At 36.6% G+C, this 23,994-nt stretch overlaps 1 protein-coding gene across 1 annotated transcript in view; it reads right to left on the bottom strand.

Moving 5' to 3' along the window:
- Nucleotides 1-14,047: 14,047 nt before the first annotated feature.
- Nucleotides 14,048-23,994, bottom strand: part of LOC125844769 (tubulin-folding cofactor E) — a 375,181-nt gene continuing 365,234 nt past the window's right edge. The window contains exon 16 of the mRNA XM_049524105.1: nt 14,048-14,059. The gene's annotated coding sequence lies outside the window, so the exon portion shown is untranslated. The remainder of the gene's footprint in view (nt 14,060-23,994) is intronic.

The following is a 23,994-nucleotide window of genomic DNA, read 5'->3' as shown; positions in this document are numbered from 1 at the left end:
GCAAAACCAGTGATAAAGACAGTGAAAATGATGATAGGGAGGAGAAGGACGTGTTGCTGAGAAGTTGGATCTCTGGTACACTATCAGAGGAAACCATGTACCTCATTGTAGGCTGCAATACTGCAAAAGAGATGTGGGAAACCTTGGAGGAAACTTACCTTCAAGCTACCAAGGACAAAGAATTCCAATTGAAGCAACAACTTCAAACTATCAGGCTTGGAAACAAGTCTACAGATGAATTCTTGAAAGAATTCAAGAGCATATGTGATGGTTTAGCAGCCATACACAAGCCAGTAGATGTGGACGGATGCCTTCCTTACAGCTGTGTTTCTTATAAATAGGTTACCATCTTCAGTACTTAAGGACACACCTTTCCATAAACTCCATGGAACACATCCTGATTACAATAGCTTAAAGGTGTTTGGGTGCAGGTGTTTTCCCTACATCAAAGGAAGCAACAAGTTTTCACCAAAGACATATCCATGTGTCTTCATCGGATACAGTAGCCTTCACAAAAGATACAAATGCTATTATCCATCCACAAGAAGGGTCTTTATATCAAGACATGTTGTCTTTAATGAACTAACTCTTCCTTATGTGCAGGGAAACAACAATGAAAAGTGATTCTGCAGGTTCCATTCATCTCGCCACATTCTTTGAATTTTTCTCAGAATCAAAGACCACAATTGATGACGTGCCAAGCCAGGAGTTTGACTCATCTGAGCATCTTCCTGCTGATATATTGCTAGATGAACTAGCACCTGAAGAACCTCAACAATATACCGAGGAATTGTCACCATCTACATCTCCCGCGTCACTTGAGAACTCATCTAATGATTCTCCTAATGAGGCACAAGATGCTGCAATGATGTAAACACAACTATATGAGGATGAGCAGCAACCCCAAGAATTCAGCATTGCAGATCAAAGGGGACTTCAATTTGAGGATGATCTATCTAAACTCTTTACTTATCAAGTCCAACCTCAATTACAGGCTCCATCTCAACCATCGACATCAGAACATGTCATGATAACCAGGTCAAAAGGTAAACACTTATCTCATAGTTCATTATCTGCAACTAGGAAAAGCACTACACTTAGTGAACCTATGTCTCTCAAAGAAGCACTTAGCATTCCACACTGGGTAGCAGTTATGAAGGAGGAGTTGCAAGCACTGCATGAAAATGAGACCTGGATTCTGGTTCCCAGAACTCTAAGATGAATGTAGTAGGATCCAAATGGGTGTTTAAGACCAAAATGAAGTCAGATGGTTCAATTGAAAGACATAAGGCGAGATTAGTTGCAAAGGGCTACTCACAGCTTGAAGGAGTAGATTTTGAAGAAACCTTTAGCCCTGTTGTGAAAGCAACTACTATAAGAGTTGTTCTATCTCTTGCAGTCACACAACATTGGTTTATTAGATAACTTGATGTTAAAAATGCATTCCTCTATGGATATCTTGCAGAAGAAGTGTACATGAGTCAACCACCAGGATTTGTTGATCCAAACTATTCGAGCCATGTCTGCCAGTTGAAAAAGGCACTGTATGGTCTCAAACAGGTTCCTAGAGCCTGGTTTGAAAGGTTCAGCTTGTATCTGCTCCACATTGGCTTCAAGTGCAGCAAAGCTGACTCATCTCTGTTCACTCTTCATAGTCCAGCAGGAACAATACTACTGTTGTTATATGTAGATGACATAATTGTGACAGGGAACAACTCAAAGCAAATGGATGAAGTTGTGAAGAAATTGAGCATTGAATTTTCCATGAAGGATCTTGGACAACTAAGTTTCTTCCTAGGTGTTGAAGTTACCTATTTTCCAGATGGAATTCACTTGTCTCAAAGATAATATGCTACTGGTTTGCTCAAGAAAGTGGACATAGAAGATGCAAAGGAAGTGCCTACTCCCTTAGCACAGAAACATGGCTTACAGAAAGCTATTAGAACTCCAGTTGATTCCTCAGTATATAGGAGCATTGTAGGAAGCTTACAATACTTGACACTAACCAGACCAGATATAACTTATGCTGTGAACCTTGCAAGTCAGTTCATGCGATATCCAAATTCTGTGCACCTCCAAGTTGTAAAGAGAATACTCAGATATATAAAGGGAACTATTACTCATGGTTTGTGTATTACTTCTCAGTCCTCACTCAGGTTGTATGGTTTCTCGGATGCTGACTGGGCAAGATGTGCAACAACAAGAAGATCCACTACTGGTTTCATCATATATCTTGGTGCAAATTGTGTGTCCTGGTCCTCTCGAAAGCAGAACACAGTTGCAAGGTCAAGTGCAGAAGTTGAGTATAGAGCCTTAGTTGCTACAGCTGTTGAGCTCACATGGCTGACTTACATTCTGCAAGATATTGGAATTTATATCAAGTCTGCTCCTACACTGTTTTGTGACAATATGAGTGCACTGTACATGACCACAAATCCAGTATTGCATGCTAGAACCAAACATGTAGAATTGGATTATCATTTTGTTAGAGAAAAAGTAGCTCAAGGGCAGTTAATCACTCAATTTGTTCGATCCAGAGATCAACTAGCAGACATTCACACGAAGGCACTGGCAAAGGACCAATTCTTGTTCTTCAGAGACAAGCTAAGAGTGGTAAACTCACCTCCAATTAGCTTGAGGGGAAGTGTTAAAGATCGAGATAAGATCAGTTAGATATAATTATTAGTTACTCGTGATAATCTTAGATATAGAGTCCATGTTAAAGTATAACTCTTATCTCTAGATAGTTGTCTTGTATTAGGAGTATTACTCTCTATGCTCTGCACGACTTGTAAGTGTATAAATACACTATGATGTACTCTGTATTTCTTCATCAGCTAATACAAAAGCATTACGCTATACATTAGCCTCAGATTTCTCAGGTTGTAGAAACTGATAATCTACTTGTGTGAAGCAAGCTCTGGAAGAAAATTTGGTGAATTACTTATTTTGATTGTTTTTTATTGTAAAACTCTTATCAAAGAGTTACCTTTTCTCTCCTTGTTGGCAGTTAAAAAACTAGTGAAGTTGCTCATTGTCTTGCTAGAGCATCTGTTTCTATGTCTGGTTCGATGGAGTGAGATACTAACCCTCCATTTCTCATTACCAATATACTCATTTTTGATTTGAAATAATACATGAAGAAAGAACCATTTTTTTAAAAAAAAGATACAAACATGCTTATGTAAATTGGTGAAGAGATTGACGTATTGGAAGAATGAAAAATATAACCATGCTTAAGTGTAATGATGATTTATTTGGAGGGATATTTTTAGTGGGAAATTAGGCAGTATTGGAGTCAATTAACAATGAAGTCATAATTAACTTCTTACCTGAATTGTGCCAAATTATTCCAAAATAGTTTGTACTATAACTAGTTACGAAAACCCTGTGCTGTGCGTGAATCGTGATCTAATATTTATTCATAAATTTATTTAAATAGAATAAATTAAATGATATGAAATCGTTTCATTAAGTGAAAAAATAAATACTTGATAAATATTATTAATATTTATAAATTTTAAGTGGTAGTGATTAACTAATTTTAAATTTTTACTCTGAAATAAATTATAATATATATATATTTGTGTGGTAGTAAATCATCTCATTTTTTTGTGCGTAAAGTTCAATTGAGATGTCCATAATTAAAATATTTTCATCATCGATCATTGAATTTTTAATGATATTCAAAATAATAAAGGTATAAATAAAGATAGCTAAATGGGGTCCCAAAATTTTTTTAAAATAAAATAAAAATACACTAATTAAATTAAAGTAGAACAAAAAAAATATTTTTAAGGTGTTTTTTCGAAAATGTCGTTGAAGTAGACACATTGACGCGGACGTGCCTGCTTCATCTTGTAACTTTCTCTTATATAATAAGAGAATGTGCTACTCTCTATATATGTTTCAATTTATGTGACACGAATGAAATTAGAGAGTTGTGATTTTAATTATTTTTAAATTGTTAATAATTGTGATTTATATTACTTTTTACGTAATTTTCAAATATTATTCCCTTTATCTCAATTTATGTAGCACATGTAGAATTTCAGGAGTCAATCAATTTTTTTTTTAATATTTCAAGTTGTTAGTTATTGAGATTCATAGTAAGTTTTACGTCATTTTTAAATAATACATGTTATTTCCTCTATCTCAATTTATGTGGCATCGATATAATTTAGAGAGGCAGTCAATTTTTTTATATGAATTTTTAAATATTTTAAGTTGTTAATTATCGCGATTTATAGTATTTTTTAAGGTAATTTTCAAACATATAAAAAACTGCAAAAATAATAAGATAATTTCAAGAGTCACCAAAATTTCCGTATGTTCTTAAAAATATTTTAAGTTGTTTAATATTGGGATGTATAGTACTTTTTATGTAATTTTCAAATAATAAATACTGCAATATAACCTCACTAAATTAATACTTGGTTAATTAATAATCTCTCTAAGATAATAGTTTTCTTCGGTCCCGACTTGGGCCGATGGAAAAAATAACTCATTTCGATAAGATAATATATTTTTAGAAGACCCCTATATAGATATATGGTCCCATTAGTATTATAAATTAATAATTTTTTTAAAAGTACAAATATATCTAAGACAATTTAGTGAAATATGATTCTATTATGATCTATTTTTTGTTAAAATTTAAATCTAGTTGAAGTTCATTTCTAACTTTTTGTATTGCATCCAAAAGTTTCGGTGTTGTCTTTTCTAATTGCAACATAAAATTGAGAAGAGTTCTAGATGCGATATCCTTATGCGTAACTAGTTCAAAAGATATTGTATCATCTTCAACTTTATCATAAGCATTGTCTTTCCAATGATATCCACAATTTATTCTAAGCTCTGGACATCTGAACATGTATCATTTTCACCCATCCAATAGATTATTTAACATAAATTTTATTGCGGTAACCAAGATCATTAATCATGACCTTAAGTTCATGAATGACGTTTTCACAAGTGGATTCTTTCAAATTCTTTGAGATTTCATCCCTGAACAAAACTTTTGGTATTGAAACACTCTTTAAATTAATATATATTAATTTAGAGATTAAATAATACCTCTACTGTATAATAATATTTCATGGTTCACCTATATTAATTTAGAGAAGTTTTACTGTATTTTCTTTGTTCTAATTTATGTGGCACCAATAGAATTTCAAGAGTCAACCAATTTTTTTAATAATTCTTTTAAATATATGAAGTTCTTAGTTATCATAATTTATAATTTATTTTACATAATTCTTTAAATATATGAACAATCAAGAAAAATAAAAAAAAATTAAAACGAAAAAACCATGAAAAATAATCAAAATGCCCTTAAATGCCAAAGCAAGTATGTTAACCTTGGGTGGGAGGCGGGAGCAAAAAGCAAAGGCAACAATAATGAGAGAATACAAAAAGATGTTGCTTGTGTTGAGATTAAACCCCACAAAACAATCTGAAAAGCCTCCATGTATGCCATGATAAAGGAAGCTTAATTTAAGGCTCATAAGCTTTTTTATTGCTAGTTTAGTTAAAGAGGGATCAAAACTACTACTCCATCCGTTTTATTTTATTTAATCCCTCTATTTCATTTTATTTTCAATTTTATCAAATTAAAATACTTTTATTTGTTTTTTTCATATACTATTGTTAGTACTAAATAATTCCATAAAATAATAGTAATCAAATTTAAAGTTTTAAAACATCATTAATAAGGTTAATTTAGTAAAGTATATATTTAAATAAAGTTCTGCTAAAAGATGTGTTAGGTCATGACTCAAGTACTTCTTTCGTTCACTTTTATTTGTTATATTTGGGCTTAATATACCATTAAAAGTAATTAATGTCAAGAATATTTTTTTGTTGTATTTTCATAAAATATTAAAAAGACAAATAAAAATAAAAATTTATTTTTGAAATTAGAAGTTTTGTTTGTGTAAAAAAAATAAAAGGCAATTAGCATAGGAAAGAATGGCGCAATAGGCGGAAGTTGGCATTGGATGGCGCTAAGATATCGGCGCAAGAGTTAATTAAATGATAGATTTATAATTTTTACTCCACTTTAGTCACTAGAAGGATTACTTTTCTTGTGATTTGCTTCTTTCTTTATTTCTTTTTCCCCAATGCTTTTGGACCAAGCCTTTGATTCTTCCATATTTCATATCTTTCTAGGATGGAGTTTTGAGTTTTGACCATTTTGTACAATACCTTTTTTCTCTCTTTTGTCAAATCAAACGACTTTTGGATAATTGGATTCTTATATTATCTCATGGAAAGAAAGAGTTTCTAAAGACTTATCCGCATCACATAAGAAAAAACTCAAAATAGTCTCTTATCTTTGAATACATGAAAAACTAATAGTTTTTTATATTTGTAATATTAATATATTTTTGGTCCTCCTCAAACTTATGCCTATTTTTTAAAATTGATTTTATCCACAATTTCATGTATGGAATGTTCAATTTTATTTTTATATATTTATTGAAATCATAACTTCATGTGAGAGAAGGTGAAAAATTATTTAAAAGTATAATTGATCTAAATTATTTGTCTTGTTCATTTCCTTTTCTTATTCTTTTTTTTTAATCTCTTATTCTTTATTAGGATTAGAGACTCAAACTTGAAACGAACTTACATGTTCATATTCTTTTAATTTATATTATTATCATAGTGACTGGTAGGGTAAGGTGGGGATAGGAGAAAATATTATTTTTATTTGTTTATTTTGAGTTTTGGGTACACACAAAAGAAAAAGTGCCATTAAATTATCTTCTATTAAACTAATTATTTCTAACCGAATATCCTTGTTATTTTCCTCCTTTTTTCTCCATTGTTTTGTCATAAGTTTTAAAATGATGGACAAGATCCAAGGCGAAAAAAAGTTGAAGAGAGAGGAAGTGAAGAGGACAGGGGGGAGGGGGTGATTTTACTATGTAATTCAAAATTAGGTCAATCATATGAGCTCATATATTAAGTTATTTCAAATTATTTTAATGTATAAGTGTCACGCCCCGAGCCTACACCTCAGATGTGGCTGACACTCGAGAACCATTGCTGGCCCCAAGCGAGCCCTTGGTCTGGCTTACTTACTCAACGAAAGACTTTAAGCATTGTTACAATGATCAAATGCACTTACTCAACTGTTTAATAAAATAACATAGAATGTTTAAAGGTCAAACATTCAACTTGGCCAAATGACAACTCAAGTCTAAACAGATGAAATAATAATGTAAAGACAACTGAACTACTAACTGTCTACGAAGCCTCTAAAACAAAGAGCGATGTTGGGACAAGACCCCCGATCATCCTAACAACTGAAATACTAAAAGCAAAGTAAAAATGAGTCCTCCAGAAAACAAGAAGGCTCACCAACTGACTCTGAGTGCTCAACTGGATCAACGAGGCGCTGGATGCTGATCCTGGTTACCTGTGTCTGCATCATAATAAGATGCATGCCAACTGGCATCAATACATTGAATATACGAGTATGCGAGTTGAATGCTAAACATAACATAAGCTTGAAAAAATCTGAAAGGAACACTTACCTTGGGTTTACTCAACTCATGAATAACTTAACTCAATATAAAGCAATAATACACTTGCAATATATAGAAAGCTTTTTAAAACAGTAGAAAGCAACTCAGTTTGTTAAAGAAAATGCAATAACAAATCAACTTACTCATATAATAAAGTAATGTAATACTATGGGAGTTTCTCTAACCGACAACCACCACTATGAGCCTAAGTGGTGATACAACGTCTTGCCCATGCTACCAGAACTGTCCTATACTTTGCCGTCATATATAACTCCTTAATTAAGTGGATCCACTAGTATATGCTAAAAAGCACTTAAGGAATCATCTAAAAAGTATGATCCTTTACTAGACATGATGGCTACATGGTTTACGGAGACTTGAGTTATTATGAACTCGCGTCCCCATATCGGTGCTCAATACTACTCTCAAAATATACTTAACTCATATGTTTTTAAAACAAAACTTCTTTCTTTGGTTTGAGATAATTACTCAAAACTTAGCTTAAAAGCTCTCTTGGAAATCGGTGTTTCTCTTTCTTGTTCAAATGTGAAAACATTTTAAACTCTTGAGAATACTTAGTTCCCATATAATCTTTGAAGAAATGATCTTTTACGCTTATTCTTTACTCAACTCAAAGCTTAAGTCTTAAAACAAAGTCAAAACGTTTGTGAAAGACTTTTGAAATACTTTATGAACTTCTCTTGACTTGACTCTTAACTTTCCTTGAATTGAATTATGGATTCAAGGATTGTGATTTGTGTTAGGAAAGATCTCATGATGTTTAAGAGTATTTTTAGATAGCTAAACATGAGAAAAGATCAAGAAATCACTGTCTGAAAGTAGGTCCACGATGCGGAGAAGTATTTCAATTTTTGGTCGCAAAAATATTTTTTGAGGCAGAATGGTCCGTGACCGCTTCGTGACGCGAGGGAGGATTTTCCAAATCTGAGGAACAGGTCCGCGACGTGGACCTGGTACCCATATTTTTTCCGACTTGTTCCTTCTTCGTTTTCCAGCCCCAAATCGCCTACTAGGTTCTTTTCCCCAAATTCTCTTTAGATTCAGATACCCAACAAATGTATCTAAGAACCTAACTCAAAACGACTCTATAATTCGACGTAAAGATCTCAGAAACTTCTCAATATCATCCCAATTCAAGAACGACATCAAATTCAAGAATATATATCAAGAACATCAAACTTTCAACCATTTTAGGACGAATTCACGCTGAAATAAACATGTTTGGCACGTGGGTGAACGAACCCAATGTTATGAAAGTCTCACATACCTCGTAGGGATTAACCCTTGGCGAAATCCACAAGAAAATATCCAAGAACTTGACGAACTATGAACTTTTCTTCTCCTTTCTCCTCTTTTCTCTTTTCTCTAAGCCGTAGCGTATTTTGGTAAAAGCATAAAATGTTCTAATTCCGATTAGATCCTAACTTAATTACCAAAAATGAAATAAAACAATTGGGCAAGGAAAAGACCAAACTACCTTTTAAAAATCCGGATTGGACTTTCCTTATCCAAACAACCCAACTTCCAATGGGCATATCTCACTTATACAAACTCAGAATCGCGCAAACTCGGTGGCGTTGGAAAGATAATTCAACAATATTTCCTACGGTATCTGTAAGCACACCTAACTCATTCTGAGCTCGGAGTTATAGTCTTTTGAAGTTGACCAAAAACCATACTTAACATAACTTAATCCATTTTCCAGATTTTTCATTCTTTTCAAAAATGATGACTATTTCTAATTCTAGCTGTTTCTAGTTGTGGGATGTTACAATATCTCCACCTTGGGAACATTCGTCCTCCAATGAGATTACTCTTACTAGGCTAAAGGTGTAACATCTAACAATTAGCTCAAACACCCAACAATAAAATCTAAAACATCAAGTTTATCAATTAAAGAGTACTAAGAAGAGAATTAGTAACTTGGTCTGGAATTTCTCCAGATTCGAAGAGATGTGGATATCTCTTATTCATATCTTCCTCAGCTTCCCAAATAGCTTCCTCAACAAATTGGGTCCTCCAAAGGACTTTGACTGATGCTACCTCTTTTGTTCTCAACTTGCGAACTTGGTGATCTAAAATCTGAACAGGAATCTCCTCATAAGACAAGCTATCCTTGATCCCAATATCTTCAGTTGGTATAATCAGTGAAGGATCGCCCATGCACTTCTTCAGCATGGAGATGTGAAATACCGGATGAACCGCGACTAACTCTTGTGTAACTCCAACTCATAAGCTACATTACCAACCCTTTTGGATATTTTGTTAGGGCCAATATATCGGGGACTAAGCTTTCCCTTCTTACCAAATCTCATGACACCCTTCATGGGTGAAACCTTCAAGTAGACCCAATCATCTACTTCAAACTCTAACTCCCTTCTCCTAACATCAGTGTAGGATTTCTGACGACTTTGCACCGTTTTCAACCTCTCTTAAATCAGTTTCACTTTTTCCATAGCTTGATGGACTAAATTTGGTCCTACAACCCTGCTTCACCAACTTCAAACCATCCAATAAGAGATCTGCACCTTCTCCCATAAAGAGCTTCATAAGGAGCCATTTCGATGCTAGAGTGGTAACTATTATTGTAAGCAAATTCAATAAGGGGTAAGTGATAATCCCAATTACCTTTGAAATCAATCACATAGGACCTCAACATATCTTCTAAAGTCTGAATAGTGTGCTCTGCTTGACCATCCATCTGAGGATGAAATGCAGTACTCAAGTTCACCTTGGAACCTAAACCTTTCTGAAAAAATTTCCAGAACTGTATAGTAAATTGTGCACCTCTATCTGAAATAATCAAAACTAGAACTCCATGAAGTCTCACTACCTCCTGAATGTACAAATAGAATTATGTTGCCTGTGAGACCTTGGTAAACCTGTGATGAAGTCCATATTGATCATCTCCCACTTCCATTCCAGAATTCTATATTCTGAGCCAAACCACCGGGCCTTTGATGCTCTACTTTAACTTGTTGGCAATTCAGACAGTTAGCAAAAAATCTGCAATGCCCTTCTTCATACTACTCCACCAATAAACTTCTCTCAAATCATGATACATTTTTGTGGAACCCGGATGAATGTAATATGTAACACCCCGTAATTAGAAAGAACTATAAAGAAGTTAAAAAGTGGAAATAGTCATTTTTGGAAAGAATATAAAAATCTGGAAAATTTGTCTAGTATGTTAAGTTGGATTTTCAGTCAACTTCTTACGACCATACCTTCTAGATCAGGATGATTTAGGTGTGTTTCTAGATATTGTAGGAAATATCTTGGAACAATCTTTCCAACGCCGTTGAGTTTGCATGATTCCGAGTTCGTATGAATGAGTTATGCCCATTGGAAGTTGGACTGTTCAAATAAAGAAAGTCCAATCTAGATTTTTGAAGGGCATTATGGTCTTTTCCTTACCCAATTATTTTATTTCGTTTTTGGGTAATTAATTGGGGTCAAATAAGATTTTAGTTAGTTTAGAAAAGTTGAAGTTCATGCTAGGGCTTGGAGAAAAGAGAAAAGAGGAGAAATGAGAAGGAAGTTCAAGATTTGTCGTCTTCGTAAGGAATCGTTGTGGATTTTTTCAAGGGGTGATCCCTACGAGGTATGTGAGATCACATAACGTTAGGTTAGTTCACCCACGCGCCAAGCATGTTTAATTCAACGTATTTTTGTCCTAAAAAGATTGAGAATTTGATGTTCTTGATAGTTCTTCTTGAATTGATTTCGTTCTTGAATATTAGTTGGGATTAAGTAGTTTCTTGATGTTAAAGTGTATTTTCCTTGAGTTGTTTGGGTTAGATTTTGTGTATATGATTTGGGTACATGAATCTAAAGTGAATTTGAGAAAAAGAATTGGATTAAAATGATTTAGGATCAGAAAACGAAATCAAAAGTTCATCAGAATTTTGCCTGAAGGGAGGCTAGCGCGACGGGCCCCTGTAGCGCCCGAGGGGCTGGCGCAGCACACCAGCAGTGCGCCAGATTAGAGCCCCCGAAAGTTGGGGCTGGTGCGGCGCGCCAGGGACGCGCCCGGATCGTCGTTTTTCACCAGTTTTTCGTTGTTTAGTCTGTTTAAGTCTTTCTAAAGTGTACCAACACTTCCTATTGTTTCTAACTACTCTAAATGACTTCTAAGAATTTAGAAATCATCCAAAAACATGAATCATAACCTTGAATCCATAAATTCAAATTCAAGGAAAGTTAAGAGCCAAGTCTAGAAAGTTCTTCGAGTCTTTTCAAGAAGTCTTTTGCATATGTTTTTAACTTTGTTTTAAGACTTAAAGTTCAAGTTGAGTAAAGAGTAAAGAGTAAAGAGTAAAGATTGAAGTTCATTTCTTCAAAAGTATATGGGGACTATGTATTTCCAAAGGGTTTAAAATGCTTTCACAATTAAGCAAGAGAGGAAACTTTGATTTCCAAGATAGCCTTTGAGCTAAGTGTTTGAGCAATTATCTCAAATCACAGAAATAAGTATGTTTTTAAACATAAGAGTTAGTATCATATTTTTTTTGGAAGTAGTATTGAGCACCGATATGGGGGAGAGTTCAGACAACTCACATCCCCCATAAACCATGTATCCATCATGGGCAGAAAAGGGTCATACTTTTAGATGATTCCTTTAGTGCTTTTTAGCATAAGACTAGTGGATCCACTTAGTAGTTCAGGTTCTATACCCTCGGCAAGGTATAGGACGACCTTGTCAGTGTGTGGCAAAATGCTGTATCATCACAATAGCTCTTAAGTGATGGTTGTCGGTTAGAGAAACTCCCACATAAGTAATTGTTTTCTTATATACACAGTTTATTGTATTTTTACATACATTTCAGAGTTATATGTATCTTTGTATACACACAGAGTTGACATCATGTTTTAAACAACTTTTCTTTATATTGCACTTGTTTTAAACAACTTTATATTGAAATAAGTTCAGTTATGTTGAGTTGAGTTGAGTCAGGTAAGTTCTTTAGTTCCCTTCAAGCTTAAGTTATGTTTAGCATTCCAACTCGCATACTCGTACATTCAATGTACTGATGCCAGTTGGCCTGTATCTTCTTATTATGTAGACGCAGGTAACCAAGATCAACATCCAGCACCTCATTGATCCAGTTGAGCATCCAGAGTTAGTTGGTGAGCCTTCTTGCTTTCCGGAGGGTTCATTTGTTATCATTTGCTTTTTAGTATTTCATTTGTTAGGATGTCATGGGCCTGCCCGGACATCCATCTCAATTGTTTGTAGGCTTCATAGATAGTCAGTCAGATTTTAGTTCTTTAATTTTTTCATTTCATTATCTTATGTTGAGACTTGAGTTTACCTTAATGGCCAGTTGAGTGTTCCTTTATAACATTCCAGTTTATTTCATAGGTGTATCTTTGTTGAGTTAAGCCTTCCACTGAGTAAGTAAGCCAGCCTAAGGGTTCTCTTTGGGCCAGTTATGGTTCTTGAGTGCTAGTACCACCCAGGGTGTAGGCTCGGGGCGTGACAAACTTGGTATCAGAGCACAGAGTTTAAGAGTCCTAGATAGTCTATGAAGCCGTGTCTGTAGAGTCCTAGTTATTGGTGTAAAGCGCGCCACATCTATAATTAGGAGGCTGCAACACTTAGGAAATTATCTCACTTCTTTCACACTCATTTTGTGCGCTAGAGTTTCATCTCTAAAAAGTTTCCCTCTAATTCGTGCTTGCTGCGTTTTTCAGTTAATCATGCCTCCACGAAGATGTAAGATCCCGTACTTTTCCTCTAATCGTGCATAATATATGTGGCATAGTATGGAATGGTTATATGAGGTGTATATGACTTTGTATCGTACATTGGAGATTAAGATTGCAAGTAGGTGGCAATATCAAGGAACTAAACTAAAGTTTTAGGTCAAAGGGACCCCTCAAACAATGTTCATGATAAAAGAAATGGCTCGGGTAGAACTTCGCCCGTTTGAAAGTTTTAACTTGTCCCATACCTTGTGGATAAGACTACGAGTGTAAAACATGCTAAGAATAGTGTGTTATGAGGTACTATAATAGCACAAGGGTCGTATGTTAAGTTTGGAAGTCAAGAAAATTAGTGAAACTAAAGTCGGCAAAGGTTATCGAAGTTTCTCTAATATTATTTTCTTAACTTTCGGTCAAATGGCTTGGATGTTTTCTCCCAATATATAAAGAGTTAGAAGGACCATCACCCATTAAATCGAAGGCCTATGAGTCTAGTTTGCAATGCACAAAAGCCCGTATCCAACCGACATCAGAGTAAAAAGTTATGAGGGTTTTACTACTGACTGCCGGGGCAGAATCCGGGTCAGGTAAAAAATGTGGTAGTCGGCTTACTCAACGTTTTAAGCCATGAAAACATTTCATTCTACTTCCAAATTAGAAAGAAAGCTTAAGAGAGGGTTCCTATGAGTACTTGCATGATGAAGGTCAGTTTTTGACGATTTCTACCATTAAAGATTACCCCGTGCCTAGAAACGTGATCTCTACACGTGGCAATTATTTTCCCCTTCTATTAGCTGCATTTGGAGCAAATTTTTGAAGATATAAATTTGTAGTTGTTGGTGTTTCTTCAAGGCTTACACTTGGTTAACTAAGGTAATCATCCCAGGACTCTTTTATGATTGTTTTTATGAAGTTCTACGTACATTTCGTCAAGTTGAGGTCATTTGGCAAATCTGCCGATTTAAGAATAATTATGAACTATTTATATGTGTGTACCAGCTTTGTATATATAGTTATTGCGAAGTTTAGGACGTAATGAACAACTTTCGTGAAGAAGCTACGACCATTCGAGCATTCATTGAAATGGTATATTAAGGCGAAGCTATGTCCCTTATTTTAGCACCACTCCTGGGAAATTCCTAAAACGCCGAATGTGATATTTTGCTATTCTCTTGCTAGAAAGACCTTCAGTGAAAGGCATTGGGATCTCAGCTGAATTATTTTCATGATTCTGTTATTTTGATATTTCACTCGTTTGGATAAATAGAGTGTTCGACATCTTAATATCATTTTATCAGTTTCCTTGATTATATGTCTGCATGTATGAATTCGTATTCTTCCTTGGGTGATGTGAATTAAAATGTCACGCGAGACCCTTACTACTTGTGACCAACCCTCTTTCTCCACTAAGGGTATTATTAAAAAAAAATCTTTAAAGTAGCTCACAATTTTCAAAACTCTCAAATATAATTTAAATGTGAACTATTAGAGCACTTGGTTTTTGAAACATTTCTTATATAAATTATCTAGGAACCAAGTTAGGAACTAAGTAAGTCACCTTAAACTTGTTATGAATATCAACAAGGTTAGGTTATCCTTCTAAAATTTGAGTTAACTTTTCAAGCTTATTAGGAAGAACATGTCAAGTTCCATGAGATTGTTATATGTTATACGAAAGTTATTATGGGGTTATGAGAACAAGACTACAAATGGGCCAAGATTGGCAACATGACAAAAGTTACTCATAGGTGTTATAAATCCATAACACGACATGACATGCTATGCATTTTACTCCCGAGCTATAATCGAGAGTTATGGGGCCTATTGCCTATATTTATACGTATGAGACACATATGACCACAAGTTGACGAATATGATGCCGGTTCGCTACCGAAAAGCACCACCATTGCTAGCATTTGGTTGGGCATGTCATGCATTTGCATCTATATATATATGTATTCACAACATACGATTATACGAGCATACCATGCATATTTAAGTAGTACGGGGCTAAAGGTCAGCCATGGAGATTATTTGAGTTTCAGTTTCAAGTGGTATGTCTATTACCCTTTTACAGTAAATGTTTATGATTTTACTTTTCTCTTTACATACCAGTACATTTTTATTCGTACTGACGTCCCTTTGCCTGGGGATGCTGCTTTTTGTTTTGTGCGAGCAGGTACATGCAGGGACTCTAATCGACCCACCCACTAGGATTCAAGTTCAACTGTGAGTTTGTAAGCTCCATCTTTTCCTGGGGCTATCAGAGGATGTTTACTTATGTTGTACAGTTTGGGTATAGTCGGGGCCTTGTCCCAACAATGCTTATGTCACTCATAGAGGTTATTGTGGACACAATATTCTGGGTTTTCTTTTTGTATGTTTCTACCTCCAGCCAATAGTCTTGGCATGTATATATATGTGTGTGTGTAAGTAGGTATGTTTTCGGTTGTGGCCTCGTCGGCTAGATAGTACATCTTTATTTTTTTTGGTTTGTCTACCATTGTTTGTATGGTTATTCTCTTTCAGGTCATGACCTCTGGGTCCAGGCTTCACTTTTTAGAAGTTGTGCTGCCCAATCCTTTTGCCTCACAAGTTGGGTTTAGCTAGTATGTTTTAGTGGGTAACTCGATGTATTAGGGTATCGAGTGCCAGTTACGACCCCTATTTTGGGGCGTGACAAACTTGGTATCCGAGCAGGTCGTATGCCGAGGGTCCACAAGTCGTGTCTAGTAGAGTCTTGTTTATGGGTATGTTGTGCACCACACTTATAATCAAGAGGCTACATGATATTTAAGAATGGTTACATTTCATTCAACTGAAAGATCGTGCTATAGTCCAAAAGTATAAGAACATTTGAAATCTAAATCGTGCTTTATGTTTCTTATCTAACAGGCTACACTCGCTCCAGATATGGCAGATCGAGAGATAGGTATGGATCCAAGGGAAGGTACTAGCCGTTCCTTACCGGGTCAAAGAGATAGATTTCCCTCGGAGGAACAGGGTGGATCTCCAGTACCCCTAGTATCAGCCTCCTCGGTACCTGTTGAAGCCCGAGGAGATGCAGTACCCCCAGCCTCACCAGTTCCATTGGTACCCGAGGAAGATATGGACACAGGACCTCCAACACCAATTGTTCCTCCACCAGAGATCTCTGGGAGCAGGGGATGAGAGAGGCAGTTCAGTTGCTGACTAGGATGGTTTTTATTCATGAGTGACAATTGGAGTCAGGAGTAGATATTCAGAGAGACCGGTCGAAAAGTTTGAAGGTACGAGAGTTTCTTCATTTGGCCCCTCCGTTATTTACAGGGTCTAGTCTTACTGAGGATCCCCAAGACTTTATAGACCATATATATAGAGTATTGAGGGTGATGCATGCCTCTGTCGCAGAGGCTATGGAGTTGGCTTCTTTTTGGCTATGTGATGTAGCCATCATTTGGTATGAGGCATGAGAGAGATCTAGAGGACCTAATGCTCCGCCAGCAGAGTGGGAGGAATTCTGTGAGGCCTTTCTTGCCCACTATTTGCCACGGGAAGTTCAAGAGGCACATCTTGACCAATCTATCAATTTGAAGCAAGGAACCATGAGTGTGAGGGATTATAGCCACATGTTTAATTCTTTGGCAAGATATGCACCAGATATTGTACGTACCATGAGAGCCAGAGTTCATCGTTATGTTGATGGTTTGGCATATCATTTGATCAGAGATTGTAGGGTAGCATCCCTATCACATGATGTAGATATTTCCCGTATACAAGCTTTGGCTCAGACTACAAAGGACCTTTCTAAACGGATTCGTGATATCCACAAGTATAGGGAACATAGTAAGAGGGCCCGTACTATGGGGTCTTATAGGGATCCACATGGTGATTTTAGGCCCCCTTTCCATCAATATCCACCTTGGCCAACGGGTAGTGTCTTACCACAGGTGCAGGGACTGCGGTTTGATCGTTATAGTCAGTCAGGACCAAATCGGAGCTCAGGCAAGCCTGAAGGTCGTCGACAGGATCGTTCCGTAGAGATAAAAATCCCACTCCTCATTGTACACAGTGTGGTAAGACGCACACTGGGCATTGTAGACAGGGTTCAGGTGCATGTTATCATTATGGGAAGACGTGACATTCTATTAGTCGATAGCCGAGGTTGAGCATAAGTGATCTAGCGCAGCCTTTAGGATCCACAACAACATCTTCACCCTCAGTCCGTGCCCCACGACCAGGACCACAGTCTACTCAGGGTCGTGGTAGAGGGATAGGTGAAGGAGATACAGGTTCAAACGGTGGTCAGAATCGCTTTTATGCACTCACATGATGACAGGATTCAGAGGCATCCCCTGATGTTGTTACAGGTATATTGATGATATCTTCTCAAGTTGTTTATGCATTGATAGACCTTGGCTCTACATTTTCATATATTACTTCATTTATTGTTAGTAAGATTGACATGAAATCTAAGTTGTTGCCACAACCAGTTGAGGTGTCTACACCGGTTGGCGATTCTATTTTAGCTAGTCGTGTCTATCGGGGTTGTACAGTATTAACTAATGATCGTCCAACCTCTGCTGATTTAGTTGAGTTGATTATGCTATATTTTGATGTTATCATGGGTATGGATTGGTTGGCAGCTTGCTATGCTAATATTGATTGTCATGCAAAGATAGTCCGATTTTACTTTCCAGGTGAGCCAGTCCTTGAGTGGAAGGGTAATGCAGCCACACCTAAGGGTAAGTTTATTTCATACCTTAGGGCTCAGAAGTTGATTGCTAAAGGTTGTATATACCATATGGTTCATGTACATGATATTGATAAGGAGCCCATGACTCTTCAGTCAATTCCTATCGTGAATGAATTTCTAATGGTATTCCCTGATGATCTTCCAGGAATTCCCCTAGAAAGGGAAATTGATTTCGCTATAGACTTGGTTCTTGATACGCAATTTATATCGATTCCTCCCTATAGAATGGCACCTGCAGAACTAAGAGAATTGAAGGGACCACTGAAGGACTTGCTCGATAAAGGCTTTATCAGGCCAAGTACTTCCCCATGAGGCGCCCTAGTGCTCTTTGTTCGAAAGAAAGATGGATCCTTGTGGATGTGTATTGACTATAGACAACTAAATAAAGTCACTATAAAGAATAAATATCCTCTTCCACGGATTGATGACTTATTCGATCAGTTACAAGGTGCCAAATGCTTTTCCAAGATTGACTTGTGGTTTGGTTACCACTAGTTGCGAGTTAGGGAAGTTGATATCCCAAAAATAACATTTAGGACGAGGTATGACCATTTTAAGTTCCTTGTCATGTCTTTTGGGCTTACAAATGCTCCAACAACCTTTATGGATCTTATGAATCGGGTCTTCAAACCATTCTTGGATGAATTTGTGATTGTGTTTATTGATGATATTCTTATATATTCACGGTCGGAAGAAGACTCTCCAAGATTGTAGGTTATATGCTAAATTCTCTAAATGTGATTTTTGGCTTACCTCAGTAGCTTTTCTTGGTCATGTTATTACAAGTGAGGGTATTAAGGTTGATGGACAAAAGATTGAAACAATGATGACTTGGCCGAGGCCCTTGAATTCGACGTAGGTTCACAACTTTTTAGGCTTGGCGGGGTATTACCGAAGGTTTGTGAAGGGATTCTCTTCTATTTCTGCACCACTGAAAAAATTCACATAAGGCAACAAAGTTTCAGTGGACCGAGGCATGCGAGTAGAGCTTTCATGAACTAAAAAAAAGGCTTACCACTGCACCTGTCCTAACTCTTCCAGATGGTAATGAGGGCTATGTTGTTTATTGTGATGCCTTAAGAATTGACCTAGGTTGTCTTCTTATGAAGCATGGTAAGGTTATTGCATACGCCTCTAGACAGTTGCGGAAGCATAAGCAGAATTATCCTACACACGATCTTGAGTTGGCTGCAGTAGTCTTTGCCCAAAAAATTTGGCGACATTATCTATACGGGGTTTATATAGATGTGTTCACTGATCACCAGAGTCTTCAGTATTTACTTAAGCAGAGGGAGTTGAACCTACGACAAATGAGATGGCTAGAATTATTAAAGGACTATGATGTTGATATTTTATATCATCCCGACAAAGCTAATGTTGTTGCTGATGCGCTCAGCCGAAAGTCCATGGGTAGTCTAAGTCATGTTGAAGCTGAAAAGGTTGGAATTACAAAAGACATATGCCAACTAGTTAATTTGCAAGTACGCTTGGTAGATGCAGGAGGCGAAGGTGTTGTCGTTAAGAATATGGCAAAATCTTCCTTTGTGATTGAAGTGAAAAGGTCGCAACATGAAGATCCTGAGCTTAGGAAATTGAGGCAAAATATTCCACAGCAACAACACCCCTTATTTGAGCTAACTGGAGATGGAGTCCTTCGATACCAGGGTCGCTTATGTGTACCGACAGTTGGGAAGCTCCGTACAAATATTCTTTCGGAGGCCCATTATTCTAGATATGCATCTCACCCTGGAGCGACGAAGATGTATCAGGACCTTTCACAGATCTATTGATGGAATGTCATGAAAAAAGATATTGTGAAGATGGTAGCTGAATGTCCCAACTGTCAACAAGTTAAAGCACAACATCAGAGGAGTGGAGGCCTAACCCAGTATATTGAGCTTTCGTTATGGAAATGAGATATGATAAATATGGACTTCATCACTGGTTTTCCTCGTAGTCCACGAATGTTTGATTCCATTTGGGTAATTATCGATAGGCTGACAAAATCTGCTCATTTCTTTCCAGTTAGGATGACATATTCAGCTGAAGATTATGCTAGGCTTTACATTCAAGAGATTGTTCGCCTTCACGGAGTTCCATTATCTATTATCTCAGATCAAGGAGCTCAATTTACAACACATTTTTGGAGATCGTTTCAGAAAGGTCTAGGAATTCGGGTAAATCTTAGCACCCCTTTTCATCCACAAACTGATGGATAGGAAGAACGTACTATTTAAATGGTTGAGGATATGTTACGTGCTTGCGTGTTGGATTTTAAAGGAAGTTGGGATCAACATCTACCTCTTATCGAGTTTGCTTATAATAACAGCTTTCAAGCTAGTAATCAGATTGTCCCTTACGAAGCACTATATGGGAGGAAGTGTAGGTCCCCAATCGGTTGGTTTGAGCTCGGGGAAGCATATTTTCTAAGTCCCAATCTAGTCCAACAAGCGATTGAAAGGGTTAAGCTTAATAGAGATCGGCTTTATACCGCACAGTGTCGACAGAAGTCTTATGCAAATGTTCACCGACAGAACTAAGAGTTTGAGGTAGAAGAATGGGTTTTCCTGAAAGTATCACCTATGAAGGGCATCATGCAATTTGGAAAGAAAGGGAAGCTCAGTCCTAGGTACGTTGGACCGTATAAGATTATTCGAAAGATCGGTATGGTGGCATACGAGCTTAATTTGCCTTCAGAATTAGAAGTAGTTCATCCTATATTTCATGTTTCTATGTTGCGGAAGTTCTTTGGAGATCCTTCACGTATTATGCCCATTGAAAATATTTGTGTAATATCCCGTAACTTAAAATACATTTGCGACTCGTAAACACCAATGCATAGATGTGATATCGGGGGAGGTATATCATTGAGAATAGTTAAACATACCATGTAACCCTTATATTTAGTCATTTGAAGGGTTAAACAAAATTTTAGGTCGAAGAGATCATTAAAGAAAAGATTAAAGTTTAAAGGTTCATTGTGGAGGAATACTACAAATGATCTCATTTCTCATCTGACTTTGAACGAGCATATCTCCTAATATATAACGAGTTAGAGGGACCTACAACCTATCCAGTTTAAGGTATTTGAGTCTAATTTCCATCAAAACAAATCTCTCATTAAAACGATATTGGAGTAAAAAGTTATGTTCATTCTACGACAGACGCGCGCACTGCCCAATCACTGCGGGACATGTGGCACTTTAGAGAAAGTCGGCCAAACTTGTTCTTTTTATATTAGAAGTTTGGGATATACGTTATCATATACTCAAGAACGTGAAAGGACTGGTTTCAAGTTATTTCTTCAAGTTTTTCTCATCTTGAATCCACCAAAGCTTAAGGTAAGACGGTTTCTTCAAGAATCAAGTTTCTTCCTCTCCATAGACCTATAGATATACTTAGCTAAATGTTTTCTTGAAGGAAAAAAGTATTGTGATGCTTTTCTTTGATAAATAGGTATGAATCCTTTTCTATCTTCATAAATAGTATTCCAAGGATGCTTTAAGTATAATTTGTGGGTAGGACTCACGAGACGGTGATAGGAAGCTGTGAGTCCATGTTTTACCCATTGTATTTGATGTTTTGGTGAGGAGGGTGTTTGTAGAAGGTGGTGTTGGCTGTTGTTTTGACCAAATGAGGGGTCAATGGTATTGTATTGGGGAAGTAAGCTGGTTACATTAAAACGGAAGGAGAGGTATAGAGAACATGACTATTATAGTTCTTGAAACTTTGTCGCTCACCAAGTGTTTGATGAAATTCCTAAGTTGCTAAGAATATGTTTATTATTTTAATTTATTGCATTAGTTCTCTACCAACTTAAAGTATGAGCTTATATAGGAATTTGACATCGTTAACAAGGAACCGGTGGGATGGTGATCAGAAGCCATGAGTTTTACTTTTTTGCTAAGTGTGGGTGATTAAGGGGGCTGGTTCTTTATGGTTAAATGAGGAGGAGTAATACTGAACATGTAAATTAGTCATAAGCCTACTTGGAAAGTAGATAAAGAGAAGGGTGTGGTGATACACCACTCATTTATGGTAATTGTTGAGATTGTCGCTCGTGAATCATTATTGTGTTTTTGACATTGTTGTGACTCTTGATTAGCTTCTTACACATCCTTTTATGATTTTATGTTATAGATAATTTTTTCTGCAAAGGAGTTTGACGACGTAAGATAGTAAGTCCCGAATTAAGGTATGTAAAGCTAAAACCTCTTTTGCCCTTAAGGCACGACCTAAACTCGCATGTTCTTCCTATAAATGTCACTATAGACTCTATGATACTTGAAAGAAAGCTATCCTATTTTATAAACCCTCTCATGTTGATTCCTAAACCTATAGAGTTATAATACTCTCAAGGAAGCAATATGTTTCACACAACTATATTTGTCTACAGTTGGAACTCTTAGAAGTTAGCGGTGTACATATTGCATAAATTTAAAGAAAGCAACCAGCCACGGATTGTTCGTAAGTGCATAGGTCACAAGATATATGATTCTCAAGCTAAAGAATGTAACCACAAATTAAATCATGAGCTATCTGATTAATGAATTAATTATTATAAATAATTGCAAGCAGTTGAGATTATAGACTACTCTTCAGCGTAGGGTGGGTATATTTATGGCTACTACGTGCGATGCTACTCTGTGCACAAAATTCAGATATAGTCAGCTGGAATTTCCCGTCGTGGATTCACCTAACTGATACAAGCCTGCGGGCAGACCATACAGGAGCCTTGGGGGGGGGGGGCGCATACCTTGATAGACCTTGTTACCAAACAATGAGATTTCACGCGTGGTCATGACAGTGGGCTACATATGCCATACAGGGTTCACTAATCGCCGTCAGTAGGCCATCATGTGATTCCCTGATAGTTAGCTTTACAAAGAGCAAAAAAGTGATATAATGAAGTAAGGATATCACTTAGGCAAATTATAGGGATTATATATATATGTAAATGACTAAGCCATGAAACATTCGATGAGGACCCTTGAGGTTGGTCACAATTCCAGTTATGGATTATGTCTCCTGCATACACATGCTCAGATTTGCCTATCATGATATTTGATGTCTACTTGTTATTCAGTTTGCTTTACATACCAGTACATGTTTTGTATGTACTGACGTCCCTATTATTTTGGCATTTCATTTTAATCAGTATAGGCTCAGGTGCTCAGGAAAACAAGCATTTTCAGTAGACTAGAGACTTACAGTTTAGCAGTTGGTAAGATCCACCTCTACCTGGAGCTATCAGATATTTATAGCCTATATTTTGCTATGTATGTACATATATCAAAATGTGTCTGTCAGGGCCTTGTCCCGACTAGTTATTAGATTCTCAAAGATATATTCTTTAGAGGCTTCGTAGACTTAGTCTTGTTTCCATTGTAAAGTAGCCCAACGGGCCCTTTTGTTATCTATGTTTTAGTATGTGTCTTCATATAGGTTCCTCTGCTTATGAATCTTCAGCTTTGGCATGAGATTAGTAAGATATTTAGCAAGTGCTTGTGTATATCCTTGATGTCTGCCCCTTTCTAGTTAGGGGTGTGACAAAGTTGGTATTAGAGCATAAGGTTCAAGTGTCTCAGGGAGTCTATGAAGCTGCATCTAGTAGAACCTTTCTTATAAATGTGTTGTGCGCCATATTTATAATTTAGGGACTACATGGTCATCTAGGAATTTGACCTTCAATCATAATCTAGATCATGCGATATATCTAAGTCACAGAAAGTTAATTCTGACTCAAACTCTTTTTTTCATTTGTGATTCAGATCATGTCTAGTACGGACAAGGATAAATGAGGCTCGAGGTCTATTGCTAGTACTACTCAGGAGGCATCCATTTTAGAGCAGTCCCAACTAGTAGGTGATCAGACCAGTGGTCAGCAGAGCTTGCCATGTCCTATGCTTCTAGGTCCTCAGATTCCCAAGGCAGAAGGAGCTACAAGAGAAACTACACCTCCAGTAGTACCAACAGTAGTTCATTTACCACCTG

This window comes from Solanum stenotomum, chromosome 11 (genome assembly GCF_019186545.1).
Source record: "Solanum stenotomum isolate F172 chromosome 11, ASM1918654v1, whole genome shotgun sequence".
NCBI classification, from domain to species: Eukaryota; Viridiplantae; Streptophyta; class Magnoliopsida; order Solanales; family Solanaceae; genus Solanum; species Solanum stenotomum.
This window is presented reverse-complemented; position numbering and strand designations above follow the sequence as displayed.